The sequence below is a fragment of the Schistocerca americana genome, chromosome 5, assembly GCF_021461395.2.
Source record: "Schistocerca americana isolate TAMUIC-IGC-003095 chromosome 5, iqSchAmer2.1, whole genome shotgun sequence".
Taxonomy (NCBI): Eukaryota; Metazoa; Arthropoda; class Insecta; order Orthoptera; family Acrididae; genus Schistocerca; species Schistocerca americana.
In genome coordinates, this window is record NC_060123.1 from 481,161,991 (window position 1) to 481,181,722 (window position 19,732).

The window sequence follows — 19,732 nt, forward strand, 5'->3', positions numbered from 1 at the left end:
TCTACGTCTACATTTGTACTCCGCAAGCCACCCAACGGCGTGTGGCGGAGGGAACTTTACGTGCCACTGTCGTTACCTCCCTTTCCTGTTCCAGTCGCGTATAGTTCGCGGGAAGAACGACTGCCGGAAAGCCTCCGTGCGTGCTCGAATCTCTCTAATTTTACATTCGTGATCTCGGGAGGTATAAGTAGGGGGAAGCAATATATTCGATACCTCATCCAGAAACGCACCCTCTCGAAACCTGGACAGCAAGATACACCGCGATTCAGAGCGCCTCTCCTGCAGAGTCTGCCACCTGAGTTTGCTAAACATCTCCGTAACGCTATCACGCTTACCAAATAACCCTGTGACGAAAGGAGCCACTCTTCTTTGGATCTTCTCTATCTCCTCTGTCAACCCGACCTGGTACGGATCCCACACTGATGAGCAATACTCAAGTATAGGTCGAACGAGTGTTTTGTAAGCCACCTCCTTTGCTGATGGATTACATTTTCTAACGACTCTCCCAATAAATCTCAACCTGGCAGCCGCCTTACTAACAATTAATTTTATGTGATCATTCCACTTCAAATCGTTCCGCACGCATACTCCCAGATATTTTACAGAAGTAACTGCTACCAGTGTTTGTTCCGCTATCATATAATCATACAATAAAGGATCCTTCTTTCTATATATTCGCAATACATTACGTTTGTCTATGTTAAGGGTCAGTTGCTACTCCCTGCACCAAGTGCCTCCCTCTGCAGATCTTCCTGCATTTCCCTGCAATTTTCTAATGCTGCAACTTCTCTGTATACTACAGCATCATCCGCGAAAAGCCGCATGGAACTTCCGACACTATCTACTAGGTCATTTATACATATTGTGAAAAGCAATGGTCCCATAAGACTCCCCTGTAGCACGCCAGAGGTTACTTTAACGTCTGTAGACGTCTCTCCATTGAGAACAACATGCTGTGTTCTGTTTGCTAAAAACTCTTCAATCCAACCACACAGCTGGTCTGATATTCCGTAGGCTCTTACTTTGTTTGTCAGGCGACAATGCGGAACTGTATCGAACGCCTTCCGGAAGTCAAGGAAAATGGCATCTACCTGAGAGCCTGTATCTAATATTTTCTGGGTCTCATGAACAAATAAAGCGAGTTGGGTCTCACACGATCGCTGTTTCCGGAATCAATGTTGATTCCTACAGAGTAGATTCTGCGTTTCCAGAAATGACATGATACGCGAGCAAAAAACATGTTCTAAAATTCTACAACAGATCGATGTCAGAGACATAGGCCTACAGTTTGGCGCACCTGCTCGACGACCCTTCTTGAAAACAGGGACTACCTGTGCTCTTTTCCAATCATTTGGAACCTTCCGTTTCTCTAGAGACTTGCAGTACACGGTTGTTAGAAGGGGGGCAAGTTCTTTCGCGTACTCAAGTGTAGAATCGAATTGGTATCCCGTCAGGTGCAGTGGACTTTCCTCTGTTGAGTGATTTGAGTTGCTTTTCTATTCCTTGGACACTTATTTCGATGTCAGCCATTTTTTTGTTCGTTAATGCTGTATTCTTTTTTGTCGCACAGGCTCTTGCCTTTATGCTACCACTAGCTACCACAGATAGCGCGTCCACTGTTTGGTGAGCCATACTACGTCAGCATCTGACCCAGCAGCACTGGGGAACGGTTAACGCGCAAGGCCACCGCACTCCTGTGCTTTGCTTAGTGAGGCAGCTACTGCCACATCACAACACTGCTCTTCGTCGTCTGAGGGATAAACGGTCGATGCCGGTTCACACCTTCAAGCAACAATCGCCCGAGAGTCTCAGTGAATAAAGATCGTAATTGGTAAAGGAGCGGTGCTGATTTCAAGACCTCTGAGAAACTGGTAGAATCTACTCTACACGCTGCATAGCATACTCATCGATCATTCGGCCGGCCGATGTGGCCGTGCGGTTAAAGACGCTTCAGTCTGGAACCGCGTGACCGCTACGGTCGCAGGTTCGAATCCTGCCTCGGGCATGGATGTGTGTGATGTCCTTAGGTTTAATTAGTTCTAAGTTCTAGGCGACTGATGACCTCAGAAGTTAAGTCGCATAGTGCTCAGAGCCATTTGACCCAACCATCGATCATTCTGGCGCAACACAGCGTATCCTCCTAGGGACTATTGCAGCGGGGTAGTTATAAAACTTTAATCATCATCTAGAAAAAATAACGTTAATTAGTAATTTTTTTGTTTATTTGTAGATAATCTCAGTAGCCCTGCAGACACTGACATCCCTTCTGAACGGTACAATCGTACAAATTGAAATACGATGCAGTAATTCATTTTCTGAATCTGATGGAGAACAACGCTGCAGCAATCCCCACTGAGTTGGTGGAAGTGTACAGCACCAGTGTACCATAATATGACACAGAGACTAGATGGCGCAGACACTTCCAGTGTCGTGCCACAAGTGTGTATGGTGGACAGCGAAGTGGCAGACTGTCTGCGAAGAACTGGTAATCACGAGAATAGTGGAGGCCTTCGTGCTCGAAGACCAGCATATCACAATCTAGGCGATAATGGAATCGAACAGTTCTGAGCTTGTACATTTAGAACGTGACAAATATCACTTTCCACTGAAAGTCTCTTCGGGTTTGCTGCCGGATCCTTAAATCAATCCGACAGCAAACCCGAAGAGTCTTTCAAGGATTATTACGACGGGAAAGCGTACGAAGTCACATCACTGCCCACTGTTTTCCTTCACCACACCCATTCGAATATCCCGCCCACCGCCCAACCGAGGCAACAGCCGAAACATTGCAGCTGCGTCAGACCAATGAGAACATCTTCTTTAGCTGCATAATTTCCGTGGACGTGTGCTGGATGTATCACTATGATTCTGACACAAGAAAGAGAAAGGGAGTAGATACAGGTGGATTCATAAGGCAAAGACACAAACCATTATCCGACCAGGCGATGCAGAGTGCTTTTCGGGACCGTCGTTGTATGGCGCTAAGAGGCATTCGTGATGGGCAAACTGTCAGAGGAGTGATGAAGAAACAAACAGTCTTGGTGGTAGAGACGTAATTAATATTTATGTCCAATGACGCGATTCGCCTATTCTGGCTTCTTTGGCCTAGTCAAAAAATATACATTTTGTTAGTAGTGGCCAGAGGTGTACAAATTCCCATTGCAGCCTGCTTGCCCCTAGCTCCTCTGCAACCATTCATGCAGGTCAGCCTGCCGCGACGTAAACACAAGAGTACGCATGTACTGAGGCATAGTGGGTAATGCGACCGACTTGGGCTCCCGCAAGCCCGGGCTACCTGGGTTCCCGCAGGCCTGCCAAGCTTCACGGGACCCGCTCAGCTTGCTGCGCCTGACAACAGGTTGCGCTGTCAAGCTACCGTGACTAGAGTCTCAAGTATGTTACGACATGTGTGCAAATTTGACAAGCAGTTCCCTCACTCCGGAAATTTCTTGAAAGAGGACAAAGATTTATTGGCCGAAAATGGCGTCGAAATGTGTGCTAAGGACCTGAGACCATTTAGCAGTATAGAGGGAGAAGGATTTCATGGTAACCCGCAAACAATGTCAAAATCTTTTGTAAGGTACTCTTTTCCATGCACTGTCCGAAATATTATGTAGACAGTAATGTTCCTCTTGATGGTCAAGTGTGCAAAATTTCTTCAAGATCGGAATAAAACTGTAGGTTGGTGTAGAAGTGTGTAAGTAAAGTACCCTCCGCCATGTACCATTCAGAATTTTAAGCAGACAGCGCCCTTCGTCCTGCTTTGAATATCAAGTATGCCAAATTTCATCAAGATCGGAATAAAAACGTACAATTTGTCGAATTCCGTTAGGTAAAGTAACCTCTACCATGCACCCTACGAAATTTTAAGTAGACTGTGACCGTCCTCTTGGTTTCAAGGTACAGTGTACAAAATTTCATCAAGATTGTATGCAATACAAACACACAGACACAATGAAAACACACTTTCAGTTTTTCTGAAATTTTCCAAATTTTCGGTCGATTTTCGAAAAATTTTATTTCATAAAAACCTTGTCCTGAGAATTACGAACACAGCAAAAAAAAAATTGCCGAATTGGTCCAGCCGTTCTCGAGTTTTACGCTTATCAACGCATTTGGCAATTCATTTTTATTTATATAGATAATAAGCCCGAAATATACGCGTAAAGGAAGAATGTACAAATAAAACCGAATATTTTTTGACCTGAAATTAATATATATATAATGTTAGGGTTTGTCTTTTGGTGCTCAGGTAAAATAAAAACTTTTAATTAACGTTCATAGTACGACAATGAAGCGCGCAGACTAAACGGCTGCGAAGCGCAGCTCAGCAGTAATATGGGCAGGCAAGCAAGTTTCCCGCAGCCTGCCCGGGTTGGGTTCTGCTTGGCTTGGCTGGGAGCGAAGCAGCCTCCCCGTTCTGTTGACAACGCGCGGCGGCCTGCCCACCTGGCCACCGGGCAAGCATGGGCGGGTTAACATGTACACCTCTAGTAGTGGCATGACCCCATTTTGCAAAATTGGAGTTACTAGCAAGTAACTGTAACACGACTAATTATTAAATATTGAATATGCTAGGTACATGGGATAACGAGCATACAGAACTTCTCAACAAATACCTGCCCTCGTCCAGTATTCGGAAACATTGCACTATGTCCTATAAATAAACACAATGGAATATAAACGTCACACCCGACAACTGGATTTGTCATATTTCACTCACCATAAAATAGGAGAAGAAATAATGAAACAACGGATTACCTTGTTGAGACATGCAACGTAGTCCAATGAATAAAAAACAAGACGAGGCCGACATAGATGCAGACACGTCGGAGGTGTAGTTGCTCCTATCCAGACTATACACGTAGTAACCCACTGGGCACGGGAAGACAATGAAGTATGAACCAAGGGTCCTAAGATCACAGCCTGTGGCTTTAGTCAGCTGTTAGGTGCGAAGTATTATTGCAAATATAGGTAAGCTTTAAATAGCATAACGTGAGAGCTATTAGAGGTCATGTATAAAACTGATACAAAACCAATCGTATCAAAATTGTCGGTATTCCATTTCCAGAGGTGAGTCAAGATAAAATAATAAATAAAATTGCGCGCTGTAGCGCTGACACGTAAAAATGGAAATAATTATCGTCAAAGATTAATACAAATGGTAATTGATGGTACAAATACACGCTGATACAAACTTAAAAAACTGAAATAAAATTGGAGCACAAGTGCTATAGATCTAAAATGGGAGCTGTTACTTGGCCACAGTGCTATATTGGCCTGATTCTGATTCGCATTCGCTGAACCACGTCGAATGTCTCAACAAGGTAATCTCCTTTTTTTTTCTTTTTCTTCTCGTATTTCACAGTGTGTAAAATATATTTTATGACAAAGACGGTCACCGGGTGTGCCTTTTCTGGTTATGTTGCAATCTTTTTATTTTTTATAGGACACCGTGCAATGTTTGCATATACTGGGTGTTCAAAAAGTCTCTCCGCAGTGCCGTGTGATCGTTAGCCGCGCGTGCCGTATGCCGCAGTGAATATACCGAAATGAAACTCAGTGAAATACAAGTTATTAATTTACTGAATATTCATTTTTACTTACAAATTGGAATTTTGGGAGAGTCCACTTGAATGGAAGTAACCCAGGCAGGCGAACAATGATACGGCACGCACGGCTAACAATCATACGGCACTGCGGAGAGACTTTTTGAACACTCCGTACTTTGATAGGAGTCATGTATAATTTTGGTATGTGAATTTTTGGTATCTGAATCGATTGTAAGTGAGCAGCGATGCTGTAAGCTGTATCGCAAAAGTTAAGCTAACATCTCTGAGCTGCGCGAGGGTGCAGAGGAACAGTCGAAGTTCAGCTGTGTTTGAGTAAAGCAGACTATGTTTAGCTCTGGTAGCGACTGGAGTCGAAGTTCAATTGTGTTAAAGCTGATAATTTTAAGCAGAGTTAGAGAGGAAGCGATGGCAATTTTATGATTCAAATTAGAATTTATCTTTTGTTCAATTAACATGACTAGGAAACTGTTTTGTAAAGGAAGAAATCTAATGGAATGTCAGGTAAATACAATAATGGTGCTATTATTTTTTACTATTGCTGCGCCATAGAACGAACTTGGTTATTGTACTGAAGGTTGTTAGATTTGAGACATAAGAAAGTGTATTGTTTGGATGCTGAGAAGTTCAATAAATTTAAAATCTGCCTTGAGCACTTTTTCTCAATATACGAAGAAAACAGAGTGTTACCATTTATTTGCATATTTCATTTTCTCACCAACCTTTCTCTTACAATTTTTTTTAATGGATGATCCAACCAAGTACGTTCGATTTGCACCTCTCGAGAGTCTCTGCAGATACAATAATTTGCAGCTTTAGCATAGCAGCGCGCAAGACAGAGCAGTACTGCAACGGGTTATCCAGATTTGCGCAGATTAGAGGTAAGGAGAAAAGATTATGATTGTGTTATTTATTCAACCAGGGCCAACTTACGTTATTCAGAGACAGTTTTTGTGATCATGTGCTGGAAAAAGTGTCCCAGGATTGCGCTACCGAAATCTCCTGACGAGGTTACAGGAGGCTGCCCAGCCGAAATGTGGCGGGAAGCTGACCAAGAGTGATTTTTTTGCGCCACAACAAGCCCCAAATAATTCAGTACCAGACGCCATCAGACACTGTTGGAAAAGTATGAAACACCCTCGGAGACTGTTCTGTGGCACCATGGTGCATACTGAGGGGTTATGGTGTTTGTGATTCATTTTTCACTGTCATAGGCAATCAGATGGCGTTCAGAAGTCTGACTGTCCGTCCTCAATTTTTATTGTGCAGACAGTAACTGTGCTGAGTTTTAAGGTGAATATTATTTACAATATTCATTCTAAGGTAAAGCCGTTACCTAGTGACAAGTACACTATCCTGTTAAACAGCTTTAGCCATTTGAAAGGGGTCGCATTGCGGGCCTGCGGGAAGCTGAATGGATGTTTCGACGGGTTGCTGCACACATTGGGCTTGATGTATCGGTGGTGTGTCGTCACTATCAAGAGTGGCCTGTTGAACACTGCCACACTTGTAGACCAGTTTCTGGACGTCCACGTAGTACAGACGCACGTCAAGATCGACATATTGTGCGAGCAACATAGGCCTACCCAAAATCATACAAGGACTAAATCTGAGTACCTGTTATGCCTGCTGAGTCATCAGGACCACTGGCAACCGACTGTTTGCAGCAGGGCCAAGAACACCATTAATCATAGCTACGTTGGTGTCATGAAAGAGTTGACTGGAGAGCGGAATGACGATTTCTTGTCGTGCGTAAGGGAGTGATGGACGTACAAATGTATGGTCTAGGCCTGTGTGTTGCCTATTCCAGAGTGCATTCACCCGTTACACACAGGTTCCATCCCTGGCTTTGTGGTGAGGGGACCATTAGTTACAAATCACGATCGCATCTAGTGCTTCTGCAGGACAAGTTAACCACCTTACACAAGCTGTTATCCCTGTGCTGCTTTCATTTCTTCGACAGGAAGGTGATGTGATTTTTCAGAAGGACAATGCACAGCCAATAAAGTCTGTTCTTCGTGGTGTACAGCAACTTCTCTGGCCAGCAAGATCACCAGACCTCGCTCCAATTGAGCTGTGTGGGACACGATGAGACGGGAACTTACTGATTCTTCAGGTTCAGCAAGGACCATTACCGAATTACAATAAAAGGTGCAAGATACTTGGGACAATCTATGGTAAGACGCCACGCGGCACCTTTAGGATCGTTTGCAAGCGGTAATACGCACCTGCGTTGCCTCCACAAGGGACTACGCCGTGTAGTGATGTGATGTTTGGCCCCCCTTTACTGTTACATACGTCTTTCATTGGTCTGAGTGCGTTATCTTGTACCCCTCAGAGATGAAGTAGCTGTCAAATCACTTGTCAATGAAATTGCTTTTCTTTCCGGCTGTCAAATTTTGCTTCAGCTGCCGTATCCATACACCCATACTTATTATAAAAATGGATGTACATGCGTATGTATCTATGCATTCATGCAAATTCCATATTTCCCCTTGACCACTAAACCGATATCAGTCAAACGTGGTACATCTATCATTCACTGCCTGGAAAGAATCTCTGTGGGAGTAACAACCACCTACCTATCAAAGGGGGCGAAAAAGCAATGAACCCCACGATGAGCGAATAGCCATACTGTAATGATTCCGTATTTGAGAATGAGAGCACTTTGTGACTTCCAACAAACTTTACACATAATTTCAGTTACTATATAATAATAACAATAATAATAATTACGAAACATTTTGTCGCTGACAATTCGACAAAATGATGAAAGGAATAAAATGTATTACAACATTTTCGCTCTTCATGCAGTAAAACTGCCCCATGGAGCATAACTACTAACTGTATTCTCAACAAATTTTGAAAGCAGTATCCAAAATGAAGGAGATGCGTGAGAAATTCCAAAAGCGTGTATAACGTTTTAGTTTATTACTTCTTTACTACAAACTATATTCGCAACACATATCGTAGACAGTGGCCACATGCACAGCTGAATGTAGCTGCGAAATTATAATACTATTCAGCCCATAGTTCAGGAGATACGACGTCACAAACATTAATCTGCGTGAAAATGAAACTGCAGGGCGAAATTGGCTAGAGATGAAGCTGAAATATGTGTACAAATAGGTGTGGCATATTTTGCATATATATGAAATAAAAGAGGTATCAAAAAGAATCATCCGAATTGGCACGTCTATATTTCCGAAGGGCCGGCCGTTGTGGCTGAGCGGTTCTAGGCGCTTCAGTCTGGAACCGCGCGACCGTTACGGTCGCAGGTTCGAATTCTGTCTCGGGCATGGATGTGTGTGACGTCCTTAGGTTAGTTAGATTTAAGTAGTTCTAAGTTCTAGGGGACTGATGACCTCAGATGTTAAGTCCCATAGTGCTCAGAGCCATATTTCTGAAACTAGTAAACATATACAATGAATTTTCTTTTTTGAAGAACGGAAAACTCAAAAAGTTTTTTTCGTATCTTGTCATAGGTGTTCAATAGCGTCCACTTGAGGTGCACAGCATGTGTCAATGCGGCATTCAAATTGTTCCCACACTGCAGCGAGCATGTCTTGAGTTACAGCTTCCACAGGTACTGTTGTGCAATGTCTCAGCCAACGGAGGCACATAAGCAGAGTCTTTTATAACCCCCCCCCCCCCCCCAAGAAATAAACCCCCACATACAATCAGGTGCGGTGACCTTGGAGGCCAGTAATGTAAGGCTGACTCATTTGGTCCTGTGCGACGAATCCATCATTTAGAAATCTTTTGATTTAAAAATTCCCGCACTTCCCAGATGCCAGTGTGGCGGTGCCCTATCCTGTTGGAAAATGAAGTCGTTCGAATCAGTCTCCAATGTGGGAAAATAAAGTTATCTACCATATCGAGATATGTACTTCCTGTTACAGTGTTCTTGGCAAAGAAAATGGACCAAACAGCGTTTCCCGTGATATTGCACACAACACATTAAATTTTGGAGAAGATCTCTCACGATGTACAACTTCATGTGGTTGTTACGTACACCATATTCTAACATTATGACGGTTCACCATTCCATTGAAATGGAATGTTGCCTCGTCACTAAACACTAGGTGTGGAAGAAAACTGTCGTCCTCTATCTTGACAAGAACGAAATTACAGAACTCCACACATTGTTGTATGTCACCTTCACGAAGAGCTTGCAGTAGCTGAATTTTGTATGGTTTCATGTGCAAACGTCGACGCAACACACGCCAGACGGACATCTGGGGCATGTTGGGCTGTCGAGCAGCACGCGAGCGGATTTCTGCGGACTGCTCGTGAAACTATGGCGAATACGTTCGACGTCTGTGTCAGACACTTCAAAACGGCCTGGCGATTTGAATTTACACATACAATCTTTTTCTCGGAATTGTTCTTGCCATCGTCTAATACTCTGTGCTGTAGGCGGATCCACACCGCACCTAGTGCGAAAGTCACGCTGAACAGTTATTACTGACCCGCACTGCGCAAAAGAGAGGACACAAAACGCCTTCTGTTGTCCCGACACCATTTTTACTCGAACTGTAGCGGGTGCACACTGCTGCCATCTATCGGGGGACGAAGTAAAACTAGAGAGTTTTTTCTTTCCAACAGTATGTTGTTCACATACATTTTTCAAATAACACAATAGTTCCGATTTTTTAAAATCGTGCGGACGTGGGCAAAGCCACAAGTAAAAAGCTCAACTAAACCTCTGGAACGATTTCAATCAAATTTGGTCCACATATTAGCTACTATCTGGAAATGAATTCTATGGGGATAAGAACTAAAGATCAAAACGAGCTCCGTGTACTTGATTTAAACTTGCCAGTGAGTCCTGTGATGTCATCTCCGAACTCACATCTTCGTGATCCCGTAGACTCTCCGCCGCTGCCCTCTCGTCACCTGAGTCTGTTATCGGGTAAAAGTGGGCTTTACTCGCTTAGCGTAACCGCGGACTCGTGGTATTCCCGCTACACATGCAACCGTTTTGAGAGAAATTAGCATCATTAAAGCATAAATTTATTTCACACATTCATGATTTCGGCTTTACAGACATTCTCAAGTGCTAGTTGAAATGTCACAAAAGATCCAACCTGCCTAAATGACAGAAGCAAGTTATGTACCAACATAACGACTGAAAGGTTAGCACTGAATATTATTCTATTCAGACATACATTTATATAGGTAAAACTGTTTCAAATTCCTCACACACAAATAAAGAAAAGATGTTATGTGGACATGTGTCCGGAAACGCTTAATTTCCATGTTAGAGCTCATTTTAGTTTCTTCCACCTACGCTCAATGGAGCACGTTATCGTGATTTCATACGGGATACTCTACCTGTGCTGCTAGAACATGTGCCTTTACAAGTACGACACAACAGTGGTTCATGCACGATGGAGCTCCTGCACATTTCAGTTGAAGTGTTCGTACGCTTCTCAACAACAGATTCGGTGACCGATGGATTGGTAGAGGCGGACCAATTTCATGGGCTCCACGCTCTCCTGACCTCAACCCTCTTGACTTTCATTTATGGGGGCATTTGAAAGCTCTTGTCTACGCAACCCCGGTACCAAATGTAGAGACTCTTCGTGCTCGTATTGTGGACGGCTGTGATACAATACGCCATTCTCCAGGGCTGCATCAGCGCATCAGGGATTCCATGCGACGGAGGGTGGATGCATGTATCCTCGCTAACGGAGGACATTTTGAACATTTCCTGTAACAAAGTGTTTGAAGTCACGCTGGTACGTTCTGTTGCTGTGTGTTTCAAAATGGCTCTGAGCACTATGGGACTTAACTACTGAGGTCATCAGTCCCCTAGAACTTAGAACTACTTAAACCTAACTAACCTAAGGACTACACACACATCCATGCCCGAGGCAGGATTCGAACCTGCGACCGTAGCGGTCACGCGGTTCCAAACTGACGCGCTTAGAACCGCACGGCCACACCGGCCGGCGCTGTGTGTTTCCATTCCATGATTAATGTGATTTGAGGAGAAGTACTAAAATGAGCTCTAACATGGAAAGTAAGCGTTTCCGGTCACATGTCCACATAACATATTTTCTTTCTTTGTGTGTGAGGAATGTTTCCTGAAAGTTTGGCCGTACCTTTTTACAACACCCTGTATACATATTCGAGGCATTACCTAGTCTGTAACGACAGTATCACAAACATGGAATGAGGATGAAGTGCAATCTCTAAATTGGCACTAAATATCAAAATAAATTTTAGAAATGAATGAGAAGCAACGCAACTCGCTGGTAGTCCATAAACACAAAATGCCATGACCAAATGGCAAATTAATACAGACACAACGCGCTTTTTTGCCGCAGGGATGTAACAGTGACGATTTTGTGCACATGGATTTATTTTTACGCAGGATATATGTTTTCTCATGTCGCAGGTCTAATAAACAAGAATACGTGAACCATTTTGTTTTCTTTTAACGAAATTTGTTTGCTTTTCGTCTGAAGCGTGTAATGTAGCGAGAAACTTATAGCAGGTATCATGTCTCCTCCAATGGTAAACATGTGTAGTTATGTACTTCGCATTAATTAACTTTCGTCTTACGCTCCCACAGTCTCACAAAACACAGCTTCGTTAAAGACCTTTTAATCCCAACAAACGGTCAATCACATTGTCAGTGCTACTTCACACCAGCAAGATCGTGTATTCATCTTCTGTACTAAACATAAGTCACGACTAACCTTACACTGTAGCATGCTTCAGTAAGAGAGAACGAGTCGTATGAAGCGATGACAGCGCCACAGTTCTCAGGCTAGTCACGCTCGCAGAACTACAGCAAGAACGAAGGAAGCCCTTTAGCACTGACATAACAGAGGACCTTTGATTTGACAAGTGTGCAACCCGAACATTAGACTGGTGTTCGTTCTGTATCTGATCTCTTAGTAAGAACCAGTAGCGAACTGTTGCAATGAGCTTGATAACGTTCAGGGAGAAAGGAGGGGGGGGGGGGGCGGTTGGTATGAGATTAACACACAGCGAGGGGAAGGAGGAGATAGGCGTATGTAGGGGAGAGAAACAGATGGATAGAGATAGGTGGTGGGGGAAATGGACAATGGACAAGGGGGGGTGGGGGGGGGGGGGGGGGTCGGTTGGTTGGTTGGTTGGTTTGTTTTGGGTAAGGAGACCAAACAGCGAGGTCATCGGTCTCATCGGATTAGGGAAGAACGGGGAAGGAAGTGGGCCGTGCCCTTTGAAAGGAACCATCCCGGCATTTGCCTGGAGCGATTTAGAGAAATCACGGAAAACCTAAATCAGGATGGCCGGACGCGGGATTGAACCGTCGTCCTCCCGAATGCGAGTCCAGTGTCTAACCACTGCGCCACCTCGCTCGGTCAGGGGGGGGGGGGGGGGGGGGGGGGAGATGGACAGAGAAAGGAAAGAGGAAGAGACGAATAGGGAGAGTGGGCAGGTGGAGATGGACAGAGAGGGGGTGAAGGATGGGATGGACAGAGAGAGAGAAGCAGGAGCTGTACTAGTAATATATTATAATAAATACATTCCTGGGGAACGCCGAATACTCAGTTCTGTTTATAAAGGATGTTGGAAAATTCCAGTTATAAACTACTACGACTTGTGAGGCGAATGAGTACATAATATTTTTAACTCATGCCTGGAAACTTACCGTTTCCGTGCTATAGCCGTTCGGAAACATGTTTGCTAGGTAAGTGCGCAAGAGGTTAGTCATGGTGTGGGGTGCTTACGTCGGATCGGCTGAAATCGTTTGACGTCTGTTCTACCTCTCTGATCTGGTTCGATATTTGTTCACACATCTGGGAGTGTTAGGGTAACATGCATGAGTACTCGTTGGCAGAATACTCCGACATGTTCCTTCTGAATGGCGAAACTGACGATAATGGACGGACAGCTCGTCGTCTTTATCATGGTCGTTCTCCACAACGTCCGCCTCCATAGCATACCGTTTCCACTACAGGCAACAGCTTCGAGGAAGGGTACATGCACCGTTAGCACGCGTGACTGTGTTGCTCCAAGGAGACGCCGCATAGTGGAATTGGAAGAGGCTGTACTGCATCACGTTGGAGAAAACGTGTCAAGGAGTACACGAGCAATTTCTTTGGCTACTATTAAGTGGAATTTTAAAACAGGTCATGTAATTGATCACGCCAAACCATCTACTGGTAAAAGTGGTCGCGTTACCAACATGTTTTGAAATGGTTGTATCACGGAAACGATAGGTTTCCGGACATAGGTTCAAATTCAAAATATTATCTACTCACTCCTCTCTACAGGTCCTAGAAGTTTCTGACTGGGACTTTCGGATGCACTGTATAGAACCCAGAAGGTTCGTTCTGTTTACTCGATGAACAAACACATATAAGGCAGACATTTCTAGAATGACGACGATGTTATTTTTGCAGGTGCAACGTTTCCTGAACGACTAAAATGCACATTTCTGGAATTAATGCAGCCACCAGTCATTCATTGTTGGGAAAAATTTCCGGCACTGAGATGCTGTAGAGGATGACCATCTCCCAGTCTCATGGTCGCAGCTTGATGTTTTCGCAGTGGTAACTAGTACTTTACCCCTCGCTCCCATTCCAGCTATCCGGACTCTGCTCAGGGGGTGGGAGGGGGACTGTGCAGCTGTGGCAGCAGCGGGACAGGTCAGGCGGCCATCCATCAGCCGGGCCGGCCCCATGCGTCACGGCGTGCAATTAGCTGACGGCCACGCACGGCTCGTGCTCCACTGCTGACGACCGCGGCGCTGTCGGATCACCTGCTCGCAGGTCAGCCGCGCGCTGCGTCCATCACGCAGCCCAGCTGCTGCATTAATGAACACCACTCAGCTGTTCCAGCTGAGATATAAGGTGCGCTATTATGTTACTACTAGAGCTACGAGGGGCGTTCAGTAAGTAATGCTACTACTTTTTTTTTAAATTTTAAGCAGGTTGGCTTTATCCATGATTCCAGTAGACCATGTTATTCTCCACTACAAAACTCTATTCTTCAACAAAATCTCCGTTAAAATCGGCATCCTTATACCACCTTACAGGGAGGGCCGTATCCCTGCATGGTACCACTGTACTGGTCGACATCGGAGCCAACGTCTTGCTGCATCAATAACCTCCCCTTTATCCAAGTACTGCTTCCCGATTCATTGGGCCAAACAGATGGAAATCGGGAGGTGCGAGACCAGAACTCTTGCGTGGAAGAGGAAAAGAGGAAGAAGTATCCAGTGACGTATTGTGAGCTCCATTCAAGTGCGCTGAATTGTGTGAAGACTTGTGTTCTCAAGAAGAAGGAGAAGTCCATTTGTATTTTTGTAGCAACAAACTCTCAGTCTGCAAAGTTGCAGGAGTCACAGCTCTGTGCAGTTGGCCGGCACGCTAGAGATCGGACAGGTTTGCGCGACCTTGTTGCCATTACTACAGACGCCTCGCCCAACGACTCACCGTGCTCTTGTTCCATTCCAGGACTCTCTAGACATTCTGCAAACGCTTATGAATATCTGCGGTGTCCACCTATCTGCGATCTCCGCCTAAAGATATTCCATGTCAGCTCTCTGCTTGGAACCCACGTCCGTTAGAGAAGTCTTTTTGAAGACTACGTACAGTGCCGCCTCCTATTTCAAGTTCACGAAATTATAGCTGCTGAAGCGGGAATATTTCAAGGAGTCCCAAAATGAATTCCACATTTTTTCAACCAAAAGCCGCCGAGAAAAAAGTGTGTTTTATACCTAACTAGACACCCTTCGTACATCCCTGGGACACGTGAAACTTTCTGAGCCTAGGAAATGCTGCGCAACAACAATGAGTCTGATGTAAATCTGACTTGCAGAAATATTTTGTTTATGTCTATTTTCAAAGTACTCATTTCCCGTATGTGTGTTTCGTCGAACTTTGTAAAGTGGAGTACCGTGCTATCGAACAATACATTGATCTGGATTGTTTATCGCGAACAACGATTCTTCCAGTCTTAGTTTCCAAATATACGTTCTTCATTTCCAGATGAAACGGGTGGCGCGACCGCTACGGTCGCAGGTTCGAATCCTGCCTCGGGCATGGATGTGTGTGATGTCCTTAGGTTAGTTAGGTTTAAGTAGTTCTATGTTCTAGGGGACTGATGACCTCAGAAGTTAAGTCCCATAGTGCTCAGAGCCATTTGCACTAAACGGGTGGCACATTTAAACATGCTGTGCGTCTCTCCAAGATGTTAGATTCGAAAGATGTACCAGAAGTGTAACCACATAAAAATGCAGAAGATGCGTTTAAAGGACTGCAATTAAATGCTTTATATTTTGCTGTACCGTGGTCGATTTCGAGGTTTCTAGCCTCATCATCAAACGAACTGATTTTGATAAAATGTAGAGCATTGAACAGCAGACTGAATCAATATCTTTTCATAACTAACCATAATCCTCCGTTGCCCCAGCAATAATGAAACGTTTAAATAAAGGGTACGGCGCTTTTTACACCGTTAACGTGTTATAAAAATCACTACTAAATCTGATAAATTAGTTTTTCAATCTCCTTCTTTTGCACTGCGTGGTCTAAGCAAAATAACTATTCCGATTCACATTAAAAGCTGTTCCCATCTTTTTATAAGTCTTCCACAATCTCTTATTCCTTGTGACTTATAAAACTTTGCTTGTTTTGGCAATCTGTCTTCATTGTGTTAGTATGTTCTTTCCTTTTGTCCATGTGCTTTGTAGACCTGGAAAAAGCTTTTGATCGTGTCCCACGGGAAGCTCTCTGGATCATACTAAAGAAAAGTGGGTGCCCTGACAAAATTGTCAGTTTGATTCGGCAGTTTCATGAAAACATGATGGCAAAAATCCGCCATGAGGACAAGCTCTCAGAACAGTTTCCCGTGACATGTGGTGTAAAACAAGGCTGTGTTCTGGCTCCCACACTTTCCTCACTTTACTTCGCAGTTGTTATGAGAGACGCGACCAAAGCCTGTAGTAATCAAATTAGTCTCGACACAAGGACAGACAAAAGTGTCTTCAACATCTCTCGCCTCAGAACAAAAAGTCGCGTAACCAAACTATCCATCTTAGAGATTCTCTACGCGGATGATGTATGCATGATGGCTAATTCTTGCGAAACTCTTCAGACTTACATAAATCTGCTAAATTCCTCCTGCAGAAGATTTGGCTTAGCCGTTAGCATCACTAAGACCCAAGTTCTCAAACAGCCACTTAGAGGTCTTAATGCAGATGACTCCAGTATTGAGATAAATAACAAATCCTTGCAAAATGTGTCAAACTTCAAATACCTGGGAAGCCAAATTAGAAGTGACAACAGCCTGACAACGGAAATCGCAGCGCGTAGAGCCAGCGCAGCCTCAGCCTTCGGTAAGCTTAATGACCGAGTATGGAAATCACATGATCTCAAACTACAAACAAAAATTGCAGTCTACAAAGCAGTAGTATTATCCACCTTACTCTATGCCTCGGAAACCTGGTGCTGTTACAAAGCTGACATTAAGAAGCTAGATAAATTTCATCTTCGATGTCTGAGATCAATTCTGCGCATCAAATGGGAAGACCGTGTCCCAAACACGGAGATTTTGCGCCGCGTGAAACTGGCTGATATTGAAGCTTTAATAATGAAACATCAACTGAGATGGGGTGGTCACATAGTACGCATGGATGACAGTAGGCTACCTAAAGCGGTGTTCTACTCGCAGCTCTCGTGCGGGAAGAGGAGGAAAGGTGGTCAACACCTGCGATATAAAGACACCATTAAACGCCACCTTGCAGCCTGTGGCATTCCAAGCAACCGTTGGGAGGAGCTAGCACTGCGCCGATCGGAGTGGCGATCAACTGTACATAAGAGCATCGAACAATTCGAGCAAAAGCGTCTAATGAACCTGGATGCTAAAAGAGAGCTCCGAAAATCTCAGCTCAAGCCTGTCTACACGTATACTTACAACTCTGCTGGTCAACTTCACTGTGCTTCATGCAACAGGATATTTAAAGCGAAATTCGGATTCGCTAGCCACATCCGAGCCTACCACAACAAGGACAGAGAAGACTGACGGAGTCGCTGTCGCCGGACACGGTGAGGAGGACATCATGTTCTTTCCATTTTCTTCTGTAACCTTTCACTCTTTCCCCAATTCTGTAAGTAATAAGTTCTTACGTCTTCGTCACGTATTCAGTTTAATTCTCAGAATATATTAATCTTTCTGAAAAATCTCTTTGGGTCTTAGTCATGTTGGTCTGAATATGGACCCAACAGTCACTCCAATACAATGCAACTGCTGTTCCGCTTATTTTATAGATTTTGATTCTGGTTTCTTTCTTGCCTTGTTTCTCAACGTCCTTTTTGTAGTAGACAGGTGTTCAGAATGTTGACTCTTAGTTTCTACTTGTCGATCTTTATTGTTATTTACATCTGCTCATTCAGAGATTTCCTCTATTTATTTTTATTTTTTACTGTCTTCGAATGGACTGAGTGCATTCCTTGAAATGCCATTACGGTACTCCAGTTGTAGGTAGCGAATGTTCTTATACTGTTTGACAATTTGTTGAAGTCTGTATGCAATTCTTTGAACATCGTCTCCTCTTTTTATTGTTGATGACGGTTTACTTTTATCCCAGGATTTATCGCCGTTTTTCGTTGTTTAACGATAGGGTCAGTTTGATAGATAATGTGGGTAGAATTCTACTCCCTTGTCTTCGATCTTGAGTAGTAGCTAATCTGATATTCTTAGTCCTTCCAGTGGTGGATAAAATATCAGCAGTTTAATATATTCTTTTTAGTATTCAAATTAAATGTGGCTTATACCCGCTGAGCCTTATAACGTTCCATAGTTTACTTCTGTTCACTTTAGCGACGGCTTTTGTTTTTAAGTCGATAAATGCAACACGAGTCTCCAGACTGATTTTTCGGCGTTTTAAAGTGAAGATGTTATCTGTACATGAACGGCATTTCCTAAATCCTGATTGTTCTTCCTGTAATATTATATCAGCTATTACCATAAGCTGATTATTATTCTCTAGTATACTTCGTCGGCGGAGTTGAGTACGCTTATCCTTCTATAATTTTTGCTGTAGTTTTTTCATCTTTTTTAAACAGAGATATTATTTCAGCGTTAACTCGCCAACCAAATTCACAGTGACATCGGTTGCAGCTGAAGAAGTACCAGTAATCAACTATGTAGAAAGTGTCCTGCATAGCCCTGTAACGTATAATTGATGTAATGAAAACAACAAACAGAAACTGTTTTAGGCCTAATTTTCGTATATTAATTATCACTTAAAACACGTTTATATTATACAGCTTTCAATGAAGAAAACCAACTGGCGAGACAAAAATGCTGTCCCACGTATGGGTGTACATGAAAAAGGAGTGTTTTGGAGAACAGATGGACTTTACGTCCAGTAATCTTCGTAGTAGTTTTTCAGCGTTTCATCATCAATTGTATTTAATCTCATTGTGTCTTTTTCTGTTCTCTAAGGTGTTTTAGTACTTTGAAAGCTATTCACTGTCAGCAACGAATGTCTATGTTCACTATTGCTTACATGTCTCACCCAACTATTCTTGTAAAAGTTTTGCTCGTTTCCCATTCGTCTTACGTTTTTCATTATTTTCCGGTGCAGGTAAATGTAGGTGTTTACTATAGGTTTTTTTTCCTTGAATACTTTCCCTAATTCTTTTAAACTTTTCTCTTCTCTCAAGACCTTATTTGCAGTTTCATTTATGCTTGTCACCATATTTCCTCATTCATTTCTTGTAGCATTACCTCTTCTTAACATTACAATATCTGAAAAAATGTCTTAGCGGTTTATGAATTTCGTCTTTAATGTACGCCTCCAATATTACTACTCTTGTTTTTATGTAGCAGTTCTTTATAGTGTTGTTTGACTGCTCGATAGACACCCAGCCTTCTTTGTCGTTCGGTTTTCCTAAACGATCTTTGGTACTATCTCATCACCTGCCTTGCTCTGCGTCTTGAGGGCGGTAATTTGAAACCCTTTTTATTTCTTAACATATGTTGGGGTCGCTTTATCGTGCCCCGTCTGCAATGCTCGCATCAGCTTGTCCCCTTTGGCGTCAACATCTAATCCGATTCCTAAGAGTGGTTGTATCCTGAATTCTGCCTTTAAAAGTTGCCAGTTCACGTTTTTGTGCAGATTGTATAGTCGCTTGGGCTGTATGTTAGCG